Source organism: Mixophyes fleayi, chromosome 1 (assembly GCF_038048845.1).
Source record: "Mixophyes fleayi isolate aMixFle1 chromosome 1, aMixFle1.hap1, whole genome shotgun sequence".
NCBI classification, from domain to species: Eukaryota; Metazoa; Chordata; class Amphibia; order Anura; family Limnodynastidae; genus Mixophyes; species Mixophyes fleayi.
The window spans coordinates 75,190,325-75,201,340 of NC_134402.1; the positions used below are offsets into that span (position 1 = coordinate 75,190,325).

General features: G+C 44.3%; 1 long non-coding RNA gene across 1 annotated transcript; it reads right to left on the reverse strand.

Annotated features, from left to right (window-relative positions):
* Positions 1-140: 140 nt before the first annotated feature.
* On the reverse strand, positions 141-10,711 carry LOC142104688 (uncharacterized). The gene is made up of 3 exons (XR_012679637.1): positions 9,441-10,711; positions 1,840-1,940; positions 141-751 (listed from the first exon to the last, which is right to left on the reverse strand). It is a non-coding gene; the product is annotated as an uncharacterized LOC142104688 (long non-coding RNA).
* Between the last annotated feature and the right edge of the window lie 305 nt (positions 10,712-11,016).

An 11,016-nucleotide genomic window follows, 5' to 3' on the forward strand; every position in this document is an offset into this window, starting at 1 on the left:
CACATGATGGCTGTCTCCACTGTGAATAGGTGACAAGTATACTAAATCCCATACAATGAACTACACCATTCCAGAGCAAATGAGAACTATTTACCCAAGTCTCCGTTATAGCTATTAAAAGCTAGCACATATTAGTTCATTTTTTTTATTTATTGCTTACAAATAGTTTAAATAATGGGCAGTCTTTGGTAAAAATAAAAGCAATAAAGAATAAAATATTCACAATAACATTACATAAAGTATTGCACAAAACATTCTTCAATACACCGGAAATAATAAAGGAATGTTCAGGATCCTCAATGAGGAAATGATCTGTACAACATTCAGTGTTTTATCACCATCGTGTACGTCCAGCGTCTTCACAGTCCCACACATCACTGAACCGGTTAAAAGATGCCCCCTGTCCTTACAGTACATTAACATTGTAGGTCATATTCTAAAGAGAATGTAACCAAATAACATTTTTTAAATAAAACAGTGCAGCATTATCTTCTTATTTCTACACTTACTACAGCCACGGCCTCCCCAGTCTGTAAATGTCACATAAAATAAGAAAAAAAGACACAGGAGGAAAAGAAGTTCTCACTCAGCCCTCTATGGAAAAGAGGAAAATAATTAACATGTCTATTGTTACACAGACATTAGAAGTAGTGGTTCACTTTGTGCTGTCACAGGCTGTGCCAGCTTTCAGCTGCTCTAAATGTGTCCTCACTTCTGGACATAGTTCTACAAGAAGCACTTCCATCAGCACCTGAGGAGAAGAGACAAACAGCGCCATCAATCACAGCCTCACTGCATCTTTATTTTGCTTTGGGAGCAAAAACTGTGGCTAAAGTGGTTTAAAGACAAAATCCACCTAAAATAAATAAGACCGGCTCTCCCTGATGCGGCGGTTCCTTCAGTGCTCAAGAATAAACCCACCCCGAGCAGGAGAAAGGATCTACTGCTGGCACTGTGGATCCCTTCAGGTCGGTGGAGCGCAAGTAATGAACATTTACTTACATACACAACCCAAACTAAAAATGAATAAATAAAAATAGTACAATTTAGTTGCCTTAAAAGTCAATTTCCACTTTTAGTAGAGCGCCTATTAATTAGATATTGCCCCCATGTACTGCAAATACCCCCTCTCCCACATTACCAGGTGCCTAGTGCTTGCTCGCTCCCCAGCCCTCGGTGCAGGAGGACTAAGTCTGTCCGTAACCCAACAATAGAGCTCTATGGAGAATGTTATGCTATGGACAGCTCTGCAGTGTGATCATTTTCCCTGCAGCACAAACAATCACAATTTCACTTGAGTCAACTCTTGGCTTTAGCTAAAGAGGTGAGGGAATTGGACACCCCTTTTTACTTTATTTGGGGGCATATTTAAATAACAAAAACTAATGGTGGAGTTTTCTTTAAAGAGCATTAATTCCTGTAAGAACTGCTCCAGCCCGTTCCCAGCTTAGTCTGCATTAGCGTCCAACCCATGTAACTTACAATTTGAAGATTGGGCTTACGGTGCCCCATAAGCTGTGATACTGAAGACAACTGTATATTAGAATTGGTACTAATGCCAACAGCACATATTAACAAGTGTACATTTTTAAATATAAATTTTTGTTCAACATATGCACCATCTTAATGTTTTTTTCTCTATATTTAAGGAATAATAAAGTGTATATGATCTAAAGTCAGTATTACCCCTCAATAAACCAGGTCAGCTGAAGAGCCTTTACATGACAAGTTCTACAAACAGGCTTGAGAGATATTAGCCTAAGTCATTAATGCCCTTATACATATGAAACAACAACAAGTAAATAAAGGGTGTGAGATGAGGAAAACTGCTATGCTTACATAAAGCAGATGTTTATTGGCTTTGTGTTCTTGGAGTGCATTAAATATTTTAATTATACCATGACGGGCGTTCTGTTGTCCAACCAAGTTTTGAAGTGCATCTGAAACAGGTAGAAAATATGAATTGTAAAACATTATAATCTCCTCTATACAGATTCAGGCTTGTTCACACAAATGCACTGGAAAGAAAGGATAACAGTGCATGAAACTGTGTTTTAGCATATTTTCCACACTTTATTGTAGGGATGTGCACCGGCGACTTTTGGGGTCTCGTGTTTTGTATTCGGATTTTTGCGATGTTTTGGGTTCGGATTTGTTTCGCAAAACATCTTCCGAAAGGTTTTGGATTCGGATTTTTTTTGAAAAAAGCATAAAAAGTTCAAAAATCAGGTTTTTGGGCTTATTTTCACTCCTACGCTATTATTAACCTCAATAACATTCAATAACAAGCATTTCCACTAATTTACCGTGTATTCTGAACACCTCACAATATAGTTATTAGTCCAAAACGTTGCAACGAGGTATCTTTCTGGACTGTGTAGTGGAGTGGTCCCCACAATATAATAAGAAAACCATCAACTGGTATGAATCACACCGAATAATGTACCTGGACTGCGTAGAGGAGTGGGTCACCACAATATAAATTAAAAACCCTGAACTTGTATGATTCGCACCAATAAATGTATCTGGACTGTGTAGAGGAGTGGTCACCACAATATAGTTAAAAAACCCTCCACGGGTCTGAATTCCCAAAAAAAAGGTTCTGGACTGCGTAGTGGGGTGGCCCGGTACACAATTTTTTACCGGGGCCACAATATTATTAAAAAACCCTACACGGGTCTGAATTCCACCCAAAAAGTTTATGGACTGCGTAGTGTAGTGTTCCCCACAATATTATTTAAAAATTTTGCAGCAACTGTCAACGTTGTTTAATATCTGATACACCTCTATCTGGACTGCATAGTGGAGTGGCCCCGGTACCCAATTTGGTACCGGGGCCACAATACCTCCTCCAACCATTCATCATTGAGATCCCATCAAGTATGTTAAAGACAGACAGGGTCGAAGTGTTATTGGTTGACTTTGTAAACCAAAAAACTGTCCCTGTTGCACATAGTCGTGCAATGAAGACTGACTTTTTCATTTAAAGTCGGCGGGTTTACAAACACGCCTGATAGTAAATCTAGCCCTAAGTGTTTTTATATAAACCCTGTGTAACTCACTCGGACAATTGTTTTAAAATCTGGTCCTTGTTACTCAACCACACAGTCGTACTGTCAATAGCCGGTATATCCGCTGGCCAGATTTGGAATGTAAGATGCCAGAGTCTATCATTATCTGTTTGTAATAAATTTGTATATAAAAAATGTTCTGATTTTGTGAGAAATCAAAATATGTAATAAATTGTCTAAGGTAATAGGTGCTGGTCATTTTGTTTTATTTTATGTCAGTGTCATGAAAAAGTTTCGTACCTACAGGTACATATAAAATTGTTTATTGTCTAAGGAGTATTTACTGGATACTTGCTGAGAGTAGTATAAGGAGCCCCCAGGGTCAAACATATCCCTAATAGATACCTTTTGCATTTCCAGTCTAAATATTGTCTCTTAGCCCAGGTTTAAATGTACGGATACCCCATATTTTCGTATATTTGAGGACCAAATGAGTGTGATCCTGCTTCGTTTTTATAACAAGCTAAGCGTTAAATGTATCCCCTTAAGAGTACATTATGTTGCTTCAGCAATGATATAAGTGTGTAGGAACCAGTGGCAGCAGGGAGGTGAAGTGTGGAAGATGGGGTGTTTGGTAGCAGGGAGGGGGGAGTGTGGTAGATGAGGTGTCTGAAGGCAGGAGGGAAGGGGAGGCACTGAAAATCAGAGGTCAGGGGAGGGACCAGCCAGCAGGAAGAGCTATAGTACATGGGTAATGTAGCTCCACCCCCTTCTACAGAAACAAGGAAAAGTTTCTCATTCCAACAGGCCAGAACCAAGAAATAGAAATTCATGTAGGAATAATGAGTGCAATAGGCTAGGCCTTACTCTGTGGAAGTTGAGGGCTCCTGTCCCACAACCAGTGGTCCCTGACCTCCGGAGGCACAGACACCACCTTCTGACACCAAGGCAGCCCGCCCCTTCAGAGGGTGATGTCTTCCCCTTACTAAGGCAGAAACTACACTTGATTTTAGACAAAATCTTAGTCAATCTAAGCAGTTGACACATAAGTTGCGCAATAAAAATTGTGGTTGCTGGTTGGGAAAGTGCATGTCACTACGGTAAGGCAGCAACATTAGCAGTAGTCAATAAAGCAGGTCGTGGTTGTGAAATCCAAACGTATAAATACAATCATGAACAAAAGTATTGGTTTTCACAAAGTTTGGTGCTTCAGTTTTTTAGACCTTTTTGTCAGATGTTGCTATGGTATACTGAAGTAAAATTACAAGCATTTCATAAGTGTCAAAGGCTTTTATTTGCATAAACTTAATTTAATTGTCAAGAGTCAATATTTGCAGTGTTGAGCCTTCTTTTTGAAGACCTCTGCAACTCGCCCTGGCATGCTGTCAATCAACTTCTGGGCCACATACTGACTGATGGCCGCACATTCTTGCCTAATCAATGCTTGGAGTTTGTCAGAATTTGTGGTTTTCTGTTTGGCCACCCACCTCTTGAGGATTGACCACAAGGTCTCAATGGTATTAAGGTCTGGGAAGTTTCCTGGCCATGGACCCAAATTTACGATGTTCTGATCCCTGAGCCACTTAGTTATCAATTTTGCCTTATGGAAAGGTGCTTCATCATGCTGGAAAACGGCATTGTTCATCACCAAATTGTTCTTGGATGATTGGGAGAAGTTGCTCTTGGAGGATGTTTTGGTAACATTCTTTAGTCATGGCTGTGTTCTTAGGCAATATTGTGAGCCCACTCCATTGCCTGAGAAGCAACCCCACACATGAATGGTCTCCGGATGCTTTACTGTTGTCATGACACAGGACTGGTAGAGCATTGTAAATGCACTGATAGTTAAGAATCATTTTCAATAACACCATTGCCCTGGTGCAAATAGAAACAATGTAAAGGGGGCATATTCACAATAAGTTGGGGCTGTGGTCAAGCCACAAGGGTGTATGCCACATTTTCTGGGGGGAATGCCTAGCGATTCTAAAGTACAAAGTTAACCCCAAGTCCCTCACCTAAATGAACCATGCAGTGTCAGTTTGCATGGCACTTATTAACCTTGATGATCAAGACATACCTCACAAAACTCCCAGCAAAGGGAAATGACTGCTGAGAATTCCCCTCCAATCAGGATTTTCCCTCCTAAATTGGTATAATGTTTAAAACACACTTGTAAATGTATCTAAACGTGAACACAATAAAACAAACATTTTTACACATTTTACAACCACCAGTAAGTAGGCAGGCTTAGTATGCACTTTGTGATGTAAAGGCATACTACTATATACTATATCGCCGTGCTAATGTAACCCATCATCTTCATGGCCATACAGGAATGGGGTTGTGCCGTCCTCCCCTGTACAGGGTTAGGTGGTCTTGTGAGCGCACTGAGGGCGGGTGACCCATATGTACAGTCTGCTGTAAGCAGTGAGCGGTGATGTCAGCCACAGTACGGTTACTGGAGACACATAAAATGCTTAACGGCCGATAACCTTTCCTTACATTATACTCTTATCGTTTTAACCATAACCATAATAAAGACACGACAACTTAAGTATGGGGAAAGTAACACTGGATTTATTGCCAGGTATGGTGGTGGAGAAATAGCAGTCCGAGTCGACATCCGCCAGGCCAACCAGGATGCCCCAAGCCTTCCAGGGGGCATCCGCAAACGGGGGACAACCACACACCCCAAGGTGCACATATCTACCTAAACGGGGCTACCACCCCGGGCACTACAGAACCCTCCCCTTTTCTAGGCTAACGGAAGCAACCACAAGTCAACCCGGTCGGGAAGTACTTGTACCGAGACTAATAGCCTATTCCATTTGAAAACAGGTGGGTTAAGCGTGCCCGATACCGTCATGTGCCCTTACCACTGGCCGTCGACTGTACTGTGATTTCCGGCCACGCCCGGATCCTCAAGAGCCGCGGCCCACCACCACACCTAAAGAAATCACGCTAAGCCTTTATAAATATCCTCAAAAAACAAATGCATGCCTTCCTCCTTCAGATGAACACCATCAGACCGATAGAGACCAGGACTCTGAAAACGTATAAGAGGATGTTGTATACGCACTCCACCATAAAGCAAGTGAAATGAGCAGTCACCGAGTTCACCTTCTTCCGTACCTCGTCAGCCACTCTGCCTTCCTTAAAATGTCTCCAAGACAACCTAGGCACTATATCCGACCAGCATATTAACAGGTCAGGCCAGGAGGCACGGACCCAAGCCAACTCCGACTGAATTACAAACTCCAAATCCACGGTCCTACCTATCCCCGAGTCGTTTCCTCCCCGATGAATAACCAACACATGAGGCACAACACTTTTATCAATCTCGTTAACTAACAACCTACGAAAACCCATCCATCTTAAACCCCTCTGACCAATCCACTGAACCACAACCGACCCCGGAATAGCTGAAGTATCACCTATAGCCCTATGCAAAGCAGCCCAATGCACATACAAGTGTCCCAACACCCAGATCAGCCGCGGGGTCCTGTGTTCTGTAAAAAAGGGGGTCAGTGAAAAACAAGATCCATGTTAGCATCACATACCAGCAACACTTTTCAGCAGCTGGAAATAGAAAAATTAAGAAGAAGAAAAAAGAAAGGACCAGCATGTCCCCAAGATTCTATCCTGCACATCCATAACAGGCAACTCAGCAGTCCACCACACAAGGGGTACGCATTCAAACAAGTAGAAGAAGGAAACAAAGAGGGGAGCTGAAACACAAGCGAGGGTAAAACCATTAAAACCTCATGGAGCCAACAAGCCAATCATGGCCCCACTTTAGAGGGAAAAAACGGACAAAACCCTCGCGCCCTGCTTCCAAAAGCATGAGCAGCCGAAGCCCTGTGAATCCGCCCGCAGCTTCAGATCAGGAGAGGAGAAATTCAGGAAAGAAGAGGGTCACAAATAAAGTTTGTAGACATTAGTTTTCCACCTCCTAGTTCTTTATATGGCGGGCTCTGACGGCCCTGCAACCGCATCAGATGTAGCGGCACCAATCCAAAATGAATGCGTGCCAAACCGCTCACAAGCTAGACCCACAGCCGTCAATGTGTTTTTAAACACCACAGAAAACTGTTACCTGGTGAGAGGCGAACCATCACCATGCACCAACCAAGGTAGAGTCCCACTCGGTCTAAAAGGAGGCAAATTGGCTGATTATCACAATAGGGCAAACAGAGCAACCAACCCTTGGGACCATTGTAATCCTGCGCCCCCACTGGTCAGATTTGGATTTCCTCACCTTACAGCCCAGCGAGCTGTTAGATATTACCACGTGTTGCCCGAGCATGCCTAACAGGGGGGAAGCCCGAAAGGAAGAACTAGCTCACTCACCCGCAGCGCCAAAGTATAACCTCACAAATGGTGCGCGAAACAAAGCGACCTCGTAGCTGTCCCGAGCAATATCCGGGATTGCGGCCCACATACTGCCTAACAAAGGGTCACTAATAGGCCTTCTCTGGTCCGGAGGATCCTGTCTTTCTCTCGCCCAACCCCTGCGGACTTTAGAGATTAAAAACTTTTGTATAATCTATCTCCCCTTTCATCGTCCTCAATCGGGGTTACCAGGTGTTACCTCGCTCGAACCTTCACGGCCCTAGACACAGCCAAAATTCTGGCGTAAACCACTTCCCTTCGCAACTTAGCGAAGAATTAACTTCCCACCGGAGACCCTGACATAGTTGCTCAGAATTACTGGATTGACAACCCAGCCCCAACTAATCCTATCATACGCCATGCCCTCCTTCAGCAGTATCCTGGCCCGGCTTCGGACAAATGCACCACTCCTGCCAAGTAACACGATACTTTGTCCGTATTACAGGATCACGGGCTGAATCGGTCAACCCTCCCTGTCGCTGGACAACCTGCCAGACCTAAATGTGCGTGCCTGTGAGCAGATGCCATAGGACAATGGTGCAATATCAACCTGTTCAACCGAGAAATCAGCGAGGGCGAAGTATCCTGTTACAGCCTAATTGCCCTGCCCTACTCAGGTGTTATCACACTATAACAAACCATCTGTTTCCCAACTAGCCTGTCCTCCAACGCACCCAGCTCCCAATATTGAGAAAGTCCCCAGGGGGACTAAGCTATCAGCCCAGTCGGACCGCCCCAATTGCCGGACCAAGATGCAGCACATCCCTCCACGACAATGACGACCCCCACACTCTTACCTGCACTCTCGTAAACCTTGCAGGAACAGATCCCAACTAAGAAACACTCCCGGGTCTCAGTATCACAATGGATACTACCTCAAGGGAGCCTGCACCCTGCTTTAGACCCCTCCACTTCCGACACTTGGCGATCCCCAGGATGGAATAAGCCTGCTCCAAAGTTACTCCCTAGAACTCAAGCACCTCAGCTATCCACTGGCCCAGCTTCATAAACCTGCCTAAGGTGAGCCTACAAGGCTCGGGAACTTGTCTATCTTGATGCCCAAGTCCACACGCTATATTTTCATACCTTCCAACTTCCGGCCCGTGACTGGGACACCACTTGAAGCGAAACAAGCCCCTACCTAAAGCAAAATTTCCTTGCCTATTGAGCACTTACTGGGTTCCCTGCCCAGAAAATCTTTCAAGTAACGAGCGATGCCCCGATGGCCTGTGCCTGCACAGCCAAACCGGTGTAGGAGCGATCGGGCACCTAAATAAACCAGCAGGAGACTGCGTATACCTTAGGTAAGCACTAATTCCGACTACCTCTTGCCGGACCTCCCCCTACGTCTAGCACAGCTTCACAGATCGTTACACCACATTGCAGAACTTCTCAGGGAGCGTAATTCGCTGCCGCACCCTGCGGCCATAACGGGTGCTGCATCAGCCCAAACTGTCCTGCCCCTGCTTAGGAACCACCGTAACGGGAAACCACCGAGGCCCGGCAAGTGAGGGATTTGGCACATCCGCCCCAGCGCAAACTGCCCGTGAACTTTGCCGGATAAAACCTCATGAACTAAACTGGAGGGTTTCAAGAGTGCTCCAGCGGTCACCTAGACCTACCCTAACGATAGCACATCACTTCTAACTGGAGTGTGTACCGCTCAAGCCATTGGCTCATGTGAACCACCCTAATTGGTACCCCTACCTTCAGTAGGGCCAGAGGGGGGGGCTGATTCCTCGTTCCTGCCCACTGCCTGACTTGTCACCATGCTATATCGGGGTATCCGTGCAAGTATAAACTCTAACCTAGTGAAATCAAGGCAATGCTAGAGCACCATTCCCACCCCTGTGCAATGAGAACCTCCATAACACCAGACCGTCGACTCAGCGCCCGATAATCTTCGCATGTTACCAATTGCTTGCGCAAATACTTAACAAGTTTCTGAGGGAAGTCCCCGGAGCTAAAGATGCCAAACTGAAATACAACTATCAGAACAAAGGCTGTAACCAAGTATTTCATACATATTAATCTCACCTTGCAAAATGGAAACCGCCCTTTACGGCCGCCAACTGGCCTTCCACTGTTGAATGTGCTGAGGTATGTCCGTCACAGCTCACAGACCCGTCAAACCGGTCAACTAAGGCTGCTCCGGCATTCCCCTTCCTCATAGCAGATCCCATCCCTATGACCTGCATCTGTTACCAGTACAAAATGAAGTGTAAGAAATATGCATACATATACTGATATACTCAGAGTACCTGGAGATGTGACCGTACGAAAATATACATTACAATTATATTACGGACAGTCAACCATCACATACAATTCCCTATAAGTTCAGCAGAGATTCTGATACACACTTGCAAATCCTGTCACCAAGGCATTAATGAGCAGTCTATTGATATGATCCCCAATGGGCTCGTCCCAACCTGTTGTATAAGCAATTGGCTCATGTAAACTGATATATGGTACTGAAATGGGTAGAGATTACACATCCAGGACACTGACTCTGCTGGCATTAAGCAGAGGTGTAGCGTCACAAGAGCTTACACCTGTGCTAGAGGGGGAGGGGTGTTGGCAGAAAAAATTGCGACAGGCCCTGCATGGGGCAGACACCCCTTCCCCCGCATGCAGACCGTGGGCGCACTGAAATCCGTGGTCACCGCTCTCAGTGAGGGGGGAGCACAACCTTATTAAGTGTTTGCAAATCAGTATCCCCCTTCAAAACCATAGACGGGGACAGACTAAATAGCATCCCACTGTATGAAAGCTATAAGGCAATACCTTAAACAAAAAGGTCCGTGAAAATAAACCCCTTTATATTGACCTTGAGGTAAATACATAAAACAGTTCACCTGTCCCTTTATTGCCATGAGCTATGTGTCTGTCTGGATGAACAAATAAAATGAGGCAAGTAGAAAAAACCCAGGCTGTGTGCAACAGGCTTCTGAGCTGAATCTGTCTGTGCCTGCATTATCTAAATGGATACATAAGAGCTGGTGGGGGAAGGGAATCCTTGTTGCAAGTTGAGTGCAAAGTTTGATATCACATAACATCTTAATTAATCTGCACATGCCCACACCTGTATTCTATAACCACTGACCCACATATGACTGAATAGCTGGCAGGGAGAAGAAAAAGCACAGAGGAAAATAATGAAGACTAGCCTGGGGTTATAAATATTAGCTGAAAACAAAAACCCTCTTGAAAAATACCATAGCGATCATAACTATACAGCCATAATAGCACACCTAACTCTGTGCATACTGCAGCCCAACATCTGAACTCAATCAAAGTACAATCTAGTGTGAAAACTCTAAGGAAGAGGAGCTGACTTGAAAGAGGGCAAGAACATACAGTTATGTGGAACTAAACAGGGAGGAAAACTAAGGAAAGGAAAAAAATAAAATAAAATAAAAATATAAAGCAGCTAAGACTGGAGAGGTAGAGAATAAGGAAGGGAAAAATAACTATACTAAAGGGAGAAAGACACAGAATGTGAAATCAATGAAAAATGCAGCAGGGACAGACAGAGAAATCTAGGAGTACTCATCCAATGTCCAGCAGCCTTGAGAGAAAGATTCTTTTCCGCCCATTCCAGATATAACTT